Below are 12,043 nucleotides of genomic sequence, written 5' to 3'. Positions count from 1 at the left end.
TCAACTGATTTTTCGATATTTTCTGTTCCAATCAAGGCGGCGCGCGATAGGCTAATGTTCAGACAAAGCCTACTACTTGCTTTTTTATGTAATTTATCGGTTAGACTTAATAAGATTTGGATCGGATGTCGAGTAGCAAATTAGATTGAGTCTACAATCAAAAAGCTTGAAAAAGGATAGTTGACTAGATCGATAGTACTATCAACGTAGCTATGGCGACGATGGTCAGTTTTTTCTATTTATGGCTATTTTGGTTTTTAAATATTTATCACAAAACTACTGCGTCTAAAAGTGGAAGCTATTCTCAACACAATTGATTGTTTTGTAGTTTGTTGATTTTCTACCGACTGAAAAAGATAATTATCAATTCGTAATAAAATCAGGCCTATGATTAATCCCCGACATATTCTTAGAAATTCTCTCACTTGTCCTTATTTCTTTCGCACAATTCTAAAAACGGTAAAATCATTAACACAATTAATTTTTAAAAAAGATCAAGTACGTTTATGTCATCATGTAAATTACAAACATGGCCGTTCAACTTATATCACTACTTCGAAATAAGTAGGCGTGGAAAGATTTTATTAACATAATTTATTATTCCTATTCTTCAGATTAGCTTTACATAAATTTGACCAATCACGTGATTTTTTTTTGTTTGAGTTATTCCTAAATAAGTGGCGAAAAATTGCGACGTTTTTGCTACAAAAGTTTTGACGTGGGGTGGTGGTGAAATTTTTCAGAATTACATTCTAAAATTAGTACTTAATTGCCGTTTATCTAAATGCAAAAATTTTATTGCAGTGAGTAAATCAGATTGTTTCGTAAAACAATAGCCAGTCTTTAAGACAAGCAACATTTAGTTAACACGTTCAATAAATATTTAAATGAGTCACATTTACTTAATGGTGGTAAGAGGTTTTAGTAGTAGCTTATATTTTAGTAAAACCTGTCATTTAATGTTTACGAAATATTGTTTTGTCAATAATTATGGATTATGACACATTTTCAACCTCTCTTTGAAAAATCTTGAAATCGTCATTTTTTCAAACATTGTTTTATATTTCAAAAACTAATAGTCACACAGAAATCAGCGTTTATTATTATTTTCTATTTTCTCTGTACATGCAATTTTTTTCAGAATTTTTCCATATTTAAATTAATTAAAAATATTAGTTGATCGAAATTTATTGTCATTGCAAAAAATGTAATAAAATGTCAGTGTTCCCAAAATTATGCTTATTTCATTTTTTAAGTTTTATGATTGTAGTTCCTAATAATTTCTAATTATTATTTTTGAGGCTAGCTAAATTTTTTTAATGTATTTTTTTGCACAAAAAAAAACTTAGGTATTGCTTGTTTTAGACTGACATAAGAAATAATATAAATAATATACTTATACTTAATATACTAAGTATACTATATACTTAATAATATATTAATTAAATATTATATAATATAATAAATATATAAATAATATACTATTTTTGTGCAGGGCTTTAATGCTTTAATAATAATTATGATTACCTCTACTTAAATAATTAATTTTAATTTGGTAGAAAAACTGTCAAAAAAATAGCATGCGTTGAGAAAAAAATATAAAGTGTTTATAGTAGTATAGTGTATGATTAGTATAGTTTTTTAGATAGGGTATAATAATAATATAAACTAGCAGTCTCACCCTGTATACCTCGTATTTACTAACTAAAAAAAATTAAAATTGAAATAATTTATAGTGATTATTAGGTTGCTTTTGGATTATTTGATGAACTTTATACAGGCTGTCCTAGCGAGTATTGCTGAGATATTAAAATAGCAAGTTTATATACACAGTTTTTCTAATGTATTAGGAACACAAAATCTAAGAATAATAGAAAAATAAGGTTTTTATCACCTTAAAGTGGTACTATTTTGTACCATTGCAATTTTAATAAATAATGTATCATATAATTTTCGAAAAAAATACGTCAGTTGATTTGTCTCAGAAAAATAGTCTCAGTTATCGTAAAAGATACGAAGTCGTTTAAATTGGGGCCAATGCTGAACAATTATCTAAAAAAAATGATGTAATTTTTAGTTTTTGAATTATTGAAAAAAAAACAACGAAAATTTGTAATTTTCGTTTTTTTTTTTAACTAAAACCAAAAGAAGTAGAAGTTTTTAAGTATAACATTCTTTTATACAAAAATTCTAAATCAGTCATTGCCTTTTCCATTGCGTTTTTAATGTCAGAGTTACAACAGCCTACTTTCGTTTTTCTTATGGAAGCCATATTTGATAATTATATTTTTGAAAAGTTTTTTTGTTTCTGATTACAACAATGTATCACATTTTATGAGCGAATGTTACATGCTGATCAAAATTAAGAAAAAAACGTTTTTGCAAAGAGTGCTTTGGAAAAAACGGCAAAAATTTTGACAGTTCTATTAAATATGCGGACAGAATTTTTATAATTTTTTTTATTTATTCAAGATCCAAATTTAACTAAACTTCCAAAATCTAGTTTGTTAATAAACAAAACTGTTGGTGTTTTTTCCAAAGCACCCTTGGCACAAATGTTTTTTTCTCTATTTTTATCAGAGGTAGGACTCGATCATATCATGTGATACATCGTTCTAATCAGGAATAAAAAAGCGAATATGGCATTCATAAGAAAAACCAAAATTGAGTGTTGTAACTCTGACATCAAGAACGCCTTGGAAAATACATATTTCCGTTTTTTTTTCTAATAATTCAAAAACTATAAACGACTTCTTTTTTTTGAGATAATTGTTCAGCATAAAAATGCACAACTTTGCCCTAATTTACCCGACCTCGCATCTCTTATTATAATACAGGGAAACCTCTCTCAATGGACATCTCCGAATAACGGACACCTCTTTACAACGGACATTTTGTAGGAACGTAACAAAATTTATATTAAAATTTCCACCCTATTAGTGGACACCTCTTTAGAACGGACAATTTAAGATTTGCCATTGGTGTCCGCTGTTGAGAGGTTTTACTATGGTGGAGCTCGAAAAGCGGACAATTTGCAAAATTTTAATTAAAAAAGTTGGAATTAATTCGTGTCGAGGCACTCTTCGCTTCGCTCGTCGTTCTTGTATAGTAACAAACCATTGTAGTGTGTTTCAATAAATTGCAATTTTCTACAGTCTTCAGTCCTCGTCACTCTCATCTCTAATAAAATCTTTCCGATTTCGATTCCGCATCCGCGCACAAAAGAGTCAATCCTTCCGTCTCGAGCCATTGTCGATGATTAAAAAAAAAAAAAGAAAAACCTGCGATAAGATTGAATATAATGCAGTTTAATAAAGCAAATCATCATCCTTAGGGGGAACGGAACCGTCACGTCAATGACCCTCAGGCCATCACCTGGCCACTGTCTGATTTTTAGTCTAGTCGAAAATAAGTTAAAATCGTCTTCAGTCTGAATAGAACCGGCCGATATCTGCATAAAACTTTAAACGAAATGACCGTTGCACATTATCCAGACCGGCCTGCATAATGCATTATATTTTTACCTCTCGACCCCTTCATACGTACTATGGAATTCACATGCTGTGTGTGACGCGGTCTCAAGACTATAACGAACTGGAAGTGATTTTTTTACTAAAACAACAAAAATTTCACTTCACACGAGGGACGAAAAGGAATTTTATCAACGATTGAATGACTGGCTGGGGATGAAGCGAAACGCCCTCGTGGTAAACGGGAAAAAATGGCGGATGGGATGAGAGAGGAGAGAACAGTTTCGTAAAAATTTCACCAAGTGATCATTTACGATATGTTGCGCTAAAGCAAACATCGGCGAGAGTAAATATTGTAAAAAACCTCGTGATTTTTTTTGAGAGAGGATATTTTTGAATGCAATGTTGTTATGCAGTCGATGATCCCATTTCGACCAATGACTCGGTTTGAATTTACGAAGGCGGAGAAATTTTATGACCATGGTTTTTATTTGGTCACGGATGACCTTCACCGAATTTATTTATTTGGTTTTGCTAAACGCCACATTTTGTGCCACTATCTATAGCACATTTTTTTATTACAGTTAAACCTTGGTATTCCGAACCTTCTGTCACCCAATCAAAATATACTTTCAGCTATGTAACATTCTTTATTGTTTTTTATACAGTCCGTTTTTGAGCATTTTACGAGCTGTTTTTAGTTTTTGAATTTTTTTAAGCGAAAACCAAAAGAACTAGACGTTTTTAACTAAAGTGTTTTTAGGCACTTTTTTCGATTTTTAACCTAACCTAAAACTTTAATACTCTATTTAACCTTTTTAGATAGTAATTAACTATACAGAATTACATTGTCAAGTAGATTACGTAAGTATGCAAAATTTCAGTTCATTTGGACAACAGGAATTCTCTCAAATTTGGCTCGGAAAATATGAAACAGACAGGCAGACAACAAAGCAAGTTAAATAAAAATTGACAAAATTTAGTTTGTTAAAAAAATTTTTTGGCCGTTTTTTTCAACGCACTCTTTATAAAAACCCTTTTTAATTTTAATCACCATGTGAGATTAGATCATATTATATGATAGCTACATCGTAGTAACCCGGAACGAAAAGTTTTTTCAAACATACAAATATTGAATATGGTGGTCATAAGAAAAACCAAAGTTGAGTGTTGTAACTCTGACATCAAGAACGCCTTGGAAAAGGCGATAACAGATTTAAAGTCCTTGTAAAAAGGTACTTGAAGGATGTCCTTGTTTAAAACGTCATCTTTTTTGTTTCCGTTTTTTTTTCCGTTTTTTTCTCCAATAATTCAAAAACTAAAAAATGCCATCAATTTTTTTTTTGAGATAAATGTTCAGCCTAGGTTTACAACTTTGCCCTAATTTAACCGAGCTAGTACTATTTCTAGTATTTAATTGAGATCCTAATGGTGGAACTCAAAAAACGAACACTCTGTATACAGTTATACCTAACTTTAAAAATTCGTAAACTTGAAACTTTTAGAAAAAAAAGTAGTTTTATCGAAGGAAAATATAGAAAAACCTCTCAACAACGGACACCGATGGGAAATATTGAGTTGTCCGTTGTGCAGAGGTGTCCGTTATTCGGAGGTGTCTATTAAGGGAGGTTTCACTATACACCGAAAGACAAAAAACGAACACTCTGTATACAGTTATACCTAACTTTAAAAATTCGTAAACTTGAAACTTTTAGAAAAAAAAGTAGTTTTATTGAAGGAAAATATAGTAAAACCTCTCAACAACGGACACCGATGGGAAATCTTGAGTTGTCCGTTGTGCAGAGGTGTCCGTTATTTGGAGGTGTCCATTAAGGGAGGTTTCACTATACACTGAAAGACAAAAAACGAACACTCTGTATACAGTTATACCTAACTTTAAAAATTCGTAAACTTGAAACTTTTAGAAAAAAAAGTAGTTTTATCGAAGGAAAATATAGTAAAACCTTTCAACAACGGACACCGATGCGAAATCTTGAGTTGTCCGTTGTGCAGAGGTGTCCGTTATTTGGAGGTGTCCATTAAGGGAGGTTTCACTATACACCGAAAGACAAAAAACGAACACTCTGTATACAGTTATACCTAACTTTAAAAATTCGTAAACTTGAAACTTTTAGAAAAAAAAGTAGTTTTATCGAAGGAAAATATAGTAAAACCTCTCAACAACGGACACCGATGGGAAATCTTGAGTTGTTCGTTGTGCAGAGGTGTCCGTTATTCGGAGGTGTCCATTAAGGCAGGTTTCACTATACACCAAAAGACAAAAAACGAACACTCTGTATACAGTTATACCTAACTTTAAAAATTCGTAAACTTGAAACTTTTAGAAAAAAAAGTAGTTTTATTGAAGGAAAATATAGTAAAACCTCTCAACAACGGACACCGATGGGAAATCTTGAGTTGTCCGTTGTGCAGAGGTGTCCGTTATTCGGAGGTGTCCATTAAGGCAGGTTTCACTATACACCAAAAGACAAAAAACGAACACTCTGTATACAGTTATACCTAACTTTAAAAATTCGTAAACTTGAAACTTTTAGAAAAAAAAGTAGTTTTATTGAAGGAAAATATAGTAAAACCTCTCAACAACGGACACCGATGGGAAATCTTGAGTTGTCCGTTGTGCAGAGGTGTCCGTTATTCGGAGGTGTCCATTAAGGGAGGTTTCACTATACACCGAAAGACAAAAAACGTACACTCTGTATACAGTTATACCTAACTTTAAAAATTCGTAAACTTGAAACTTTTAGAAAAAAAAGTAGTTTTATTGAAGGAAAATATAGAAAAACCTCTCAACAACGGACACCGATGGGAAATCTTGAGTTGTCCGTTGTGCAGAGGTGTCCGTTATTCGGAGGTTTCACTATACACCAAAAGACATATAATAAATCTAGTAAATATAATCGAATTGAAGTAGAGAAAAAAATTTAGTCCGTTTGGTTTTTTTGCCTTTGTTGATAAGAGGTTATTTTAGTGTTAAAGAATTTCGGACACTAAACTTGTTCCTGACTGTACATTATTTTGCATTATAAAATTTCAGCCTCAAGACTTTAATTTTTGTCTGTAACTTTGAAAGTTGGCTACACTGATAAGTTTCAAATTTCATGTTTTTTTTTGTCTCTTTTTTGTGCAGAATTGTAAACCTGCCTAAATAAGTATAAGTAGTTTTTTTAGTGAATAAGAATTATTAATTTTTTTCTTTGAATTCAGTGATTTTGGGAGATTCTGGTGAGTCATTTAGGTTTTTAAGTTTATATCTGCTATTATATACAGGGTGATTAAAAAATGTCAGATAATCTCTTGAGAGGCTGAAACTGAATTAAAAGTTCCTATGACAAAAAATTGTTTGACACTTTTGCCACTTTTGAATCATCTTGTAATCTATTTGAAGTACAATGTGTTTCTAAATGATTCTCATCTAGTCGTCTGCTGTTATCAATGACAGGCATTTAGACACCAAATATTACCATTCTTTATTTATTCGACAATAAAAGTGTTTACTTGCACAGAGTAACAATTTAGTTGCATTTCAAAGTTAACTAGATAAGAATCATTTAAAAACAGATTGTATATGGTACCAGTAAAAAAGTCGTAAACCAAATATTCTTTATATAATTTTTTCAAAATAACTGAAGAATAAATTAATGAGAATTTTTCACTAGGCACTAGTTTGTTGTTTTAGAATTTTGAAGTAGTTAACTAGTTTTCCTTTGTCAATGAGTAAGTAAAAGTGAGTCATTTAGTATTGTATTTATAGCACGTGTTTATTAAATGCCACGTTGTCTTTAAACCTGGCTATTGTTTTACAAAACAATTTGATTTACTTTCTGCAATAAAAATTGTTTATTCGAATAAATTGACTGATAACAACCATTTTCCAAAGAAAGATAATGGCGATGCGTGGTTTTTTAGTCTCTATTTTGTCATTTTGTTTAATTATTATTAAAAAACATTTATAAATACACATTAGTTTGTTCTAAGATCAAACTTTTTTAATTGAAATTTCATTTATTACGTAATATAACCAACATGATATCTGTGAGTGAAACGGAGCCTTTGACTTTCATAAGAGATATGATTAGTAACACTAATACCAGAGAGTGTAATAAATAGGGCTCGACTTCATCCAATAGAGGTAGACACAACATGGAGATCAGTTTGTTATTTTTTTAGTGCACTGAAATTTCATTATTTGCGATTCACTTGTAATTACATTATACAAATTAATGATAAACGTGATAACAAATTGTATGGTGTGGTTGTGATAACAGGGACCTAATCAGAAGCATTCCAAATTGTGATTACCAACAATTAATTTTTTAGCCCAAATTTTTCATATCAAGGTGTCGGAATTTATTTAAAATTCCGTATAAATCAAAGTCAGACGTGTATGATAAATAGCCACCCAATTATTCCACAAAATGTGATATAATAATTCGAACCAGATGCAACACCTGTCAAATAACTACTAATTTACTACACTATACCTTTTATTTTTTTCTCCTAGTGCGGTTTTCAGGTAGCACGTAAAATTCCCCCATTTGGAATTTTTATCAGTGTGATTACGTAAGACGTGTTATCGACAGGTGACTTATCTTATCTGATAGGCGTGGTACAATGATCTTTCGTTGAAAAAATGTGCGAAAAAGTTAGAATTGTCTGTTAAATGTCTGGGATTTATTAATTTATTCAGTCTGACCTTGCAAGTTCACCAGATATAAATCTTGACGGGTTATGGTCGTTTGGTTTGGATAAAAATTTGAATAGATATTCGAACGATTTGGGGAAAAACGTGACGTCTACATTTGCCTTTGCTAATTGTCGCGTTAATTGGTCTAGGTACGTGATTTTTTGTTTATTGACTGGACTTTATATTGCTGGGAAAAATCACGTGGAATTAATTATTCATTATTTTATTTATCAAGGCAATTTGTGTGATATATGGAAGTAAAATTACAAAGTGAAATTTATCTCTTAGCTAATCGCATCATGTGTAAAAAATAATAACCGTTAATGTAGTTAATAATTAGCTTTGTGCAAAATTCCTTGTGTTTCCATTAGTTTTAGTAGTCGATCACAAATGCTCGAGAAATTCAATTTCGCAATTTATTACCTGCAGAGTCAACTAATAAGCAAACAGTAAATGGCGTATACGGGAGGCTTTTATATTTTGTTGTTTTCGTTTCTTGTTTGTGGTAAAATTACGTCGCTAAATAGATCACTCATGTATGGCGGAAACTATGCATGAACATACTTTATTTCTATAAAAAATTAATTTAGGTTCATCAGAGCAAAATTTTTGTTTCTGAAATTGATTTAAGGTGGCTTTGTAGAGAATTTTCAAAATGTAAAACTTTGTTAACTTTGTAACTTTGACAATATTTTTTGTAATAGGAGTAATTTTGAAGCTTTGGTATAGCTGGTTTCTCAAGCGTTAAAATCACTAAAATCGAGATATGTACCTATAGATAATTTTTTTTGGGGAGGGACAACAGGAACTGTTTTACGATAATTTTAAGTTACAAATTATTAGCTAAAATCGCAAAACCACAAAAAATTTTTTTGTTTTTTTTAATTCTTGAGTTTGTACTTAAAATTTTATTTTAGACTATCGTAAACGATAAAACGTTGTTTTATTCACTGTTTACTTCATGTTAAAATAAAATTTTATCGTCTTGAGTGAATGGTTCACAACCAATGTTGTTTTTCTGTTTTTGCATTTTGATTATTATTGAATTTTTTTAAGTTTACAATAGTTATTCAAAATAACTTTGTAATTTAAATAATGGTTTTTTGTACACTTCGATAAAATTTACCATTATCTGCTCAAACATTTCATCAGAAACCGCTCTCGATGATAAAATAAAATTTTATCGTTCTGTATGATAAATACCTACAATGTGTTCAAAAATGGTTGTCATTAGAATTCAAATGACTCTTTTATAGGTGACTTGATGAACAATCATCTTTGAACACATTATTTTATTGCAGGACGATTTTTTATGCTTGAAATTATTTTATAATAATTTATTAAAATTGCGTTCTGAGTTTATCACGAAGATTTTTCAAACACGACCAAAAAAATCATCGTAGTAGGTATGGAAATAGTTTTACCGCAATTTTAAAACTTCATATCTTCTTCACTATAAAATATACACATTTGGAACAAAGACATTTTTGCACTTTTTTGGGGAAAATTTAATAATTTTTTAAGTACAGGGTGTTTCACTTAATTCTATGAGGCCTGCACTTGTAAAATGCAGTCAACAGTCTGATAAAAATTCGATTACAAATTTAAAATTTGTTTGTATCTCTTCAAAAATTGCAACGTTTTTAGTTAGTTAATGATTAGTTTAGAATAACATTTGTTCCACCTCTTGATAGAACACAATATGATAATAATTATTAATTATTGTTTCATAGTTGGCTATGGCATTTTGGGAAAGCTTATCTTTTTCTAATGTGCCTCTTTTTAAAAATTCTCTCTTCTGTATTTTACACTTTTTTCGGATTATTTTTTTGCAAAGATTATTTTCTGATTCTTTTATAAAGCCGTTTCTAAATTTTTATTCTAGTGTTTTTTTTAAGTATTCTATTATAAACCTATCTTTAGATTCTTTTATGAATTTTTTTTCAGATGCTCCTGAATACAGTTATTTCCAAAACTCTACTAAAAACCCTTGTAGAGTCAATTCTTCTACATTTTTTCTACTTTCTCCAATTTTTTTGACTCTTCTGCGTTTTTTCAAAATTCTTTTCTAGTTTTATTTCGAATATTTCTAGCATTTTTTTTTGTACTCTTCTTTAGATTATTTTGTTAATCCATTTTTTGCTACTTTTATGAATACTTTTTCAGGTGCTTTTTTACATTTATTTTCTAGACTTCACTAAAAATCTTAACAATGTTACATTTCCCAAATTTTCGTAGATTCTACAATTGAAAAAAAAATGTATCGGCAATTGACATTTTTACACATTTCTTCGATCAAAAAGTTTTGTACATTTTTTGTGCATCTGGTATTTTACAATGTTCAGATTTATTAAAGCTCTCAACTTCGTTTCGGGCTTAAATATTAAAACTTTCTTTGTTAAATTATACCAAACGCATTTATGATGTAAATAACCATTATGGTTTGTTTTAAATTTTTTTAGATTGTTTTCAGTTTTTTTTTCTATAGATTTTTTACAGTTCTTTTAATTCTTTAAAAATCCTCTCCTAAATTTAACTCTGCTTTTTTTTTAAAATAATATCTCTTAGATTCTACAATATGTCTTTTAAAAAACTGGTTTCTACTAGTATTTTTTCTAAAGATTTTCTTAAGATTTTTCCTCTGATTCTTTCCTAAAGCAGTTTGTAGACTCGAAATCTCTTTTTTAAATCATTTCATAAATTTCTTATTATTTATTTTTTGGATTTGTTTTGTAAACTGTATTCAAAATAATTTTATAAATATCTACGTCTTGTACTTTCTCCAAATTTTATTAAATGAGATCTCTTAAATTCTACTTCGTGTTTCTTAAAAAAATCTGGTTTTCTTTAGTATTCTCTCAGATTATTTTTGAGCATCATTGCCGTTATACTCTCCTATAGTTTTTCTTAAGAGTTTTTCTCTGGTTCTTTTCTAAAGGCGTGTGTATATGATGTCCTTGTTCAAAACGTCATTTTTTTGTTTTCGTTTTTTTTTCGTTTTTTTTGTTCAATAATTTAAAGACAAAGAATGACATAATTTTTTTTGCATTAAATTTTTAGCATAGATTTACAACTTTGCCCCAATTTAAACGACCTCGTATTATTTCTAGTACCTAACTCAGAACCCAATGGTGGAGCTCGAAAAACGGACACTCTGTATAGAGTTATACTTAATTTTAAAATTTGCAGACTTGAAACTTTTAGAAAAAGTCGATTTATTGAACTAAAATACAGTAAAACCTCTCAACAACGGACACTGATAGGGAATCTTTAAATGTCCGTTGAGCAGAAGTGTCCACTAATAGGAGGTGTTTTTTAATATAGGTTTTGTTACGTTCTTACATAAATGTCCGTATTGAAGAGGTGTCCGTTATACAGAGGTTATCTATTAAGGAAGGGTTCACTGTACAGCAAAAGACATATTATAATAAATCTAGTAAATTTAATCGAATTAAAATAGAGAAAAAAATTCAGTCCGTTTGGTTTTCTTTTTGCCTTTGTTGATAAGAGGTTATTTTAGTGATAAAGAATTTCGGTGAAATTAAACTTATTCCTGCAATATTATTTATTTTATTTCTGGTTCTTTTCTGAAACCTGGATTCTTCACCCATATTTAGATTCGTTCATGTTTCTCTAGATCCTTCTTTGGAACTGTTTTGCAGATTGTATTCAAAATTATTCTATATCTGTGGATTATATGAATACTAGTATTTTGTAAAAATTTTGTACATGATTTCGAATTGTCTCAAAGTTTGCGAAAACTTCACCAAGTTGGCAACAGTGTTATGCACCTTGCGATGGGTTGCCGTGGCCTTTTTATGCCTTAATTTTTATTTTTCAATCCTGAATTCAGACGTATTTATGGTTT

General features: G+C 29.9%; 1 protein-coding gene across 1 annotated transcript in view; it reads right to left on the bottom strand.

Moving 5' to 3' along the window:
- LOC100142105 (membrane protein BRI3) overlaps positions 1–9,544 on the bottom strand; it is a 64,017-nt gene extending 54,473 nt beyond the window's left edge. The window contains exon 1 of the mRNA XM_064358578.1: positions 9,534–9,544. The gene's annotated coding sequence lies outside the window, so the exon portion shown is untranslated. The remainder of the gene's footprint in view (positions 1–9,533) is intronic.
- Positions 9,545–12,043: the final 2,499 nt, after the last annotated feature.

Source organism: Tribolium castaneum, chromosome 8 (genome assembly GCF_031307605.1).
Source record: "Tribolium castaneum strain GA2 chromosome 8, icTriCast1.1, whole genome shotgun sequence".
Lineage (NCBI taxonomy): Eukaryota > Metazoa > Arthropoda > Insecta > Coleoptera > Tenebrionidae > Tribolium > Tribolium castaneum.
This window is presented reverse-complemented; position numbering and strand designations above follow the sequence as displayed.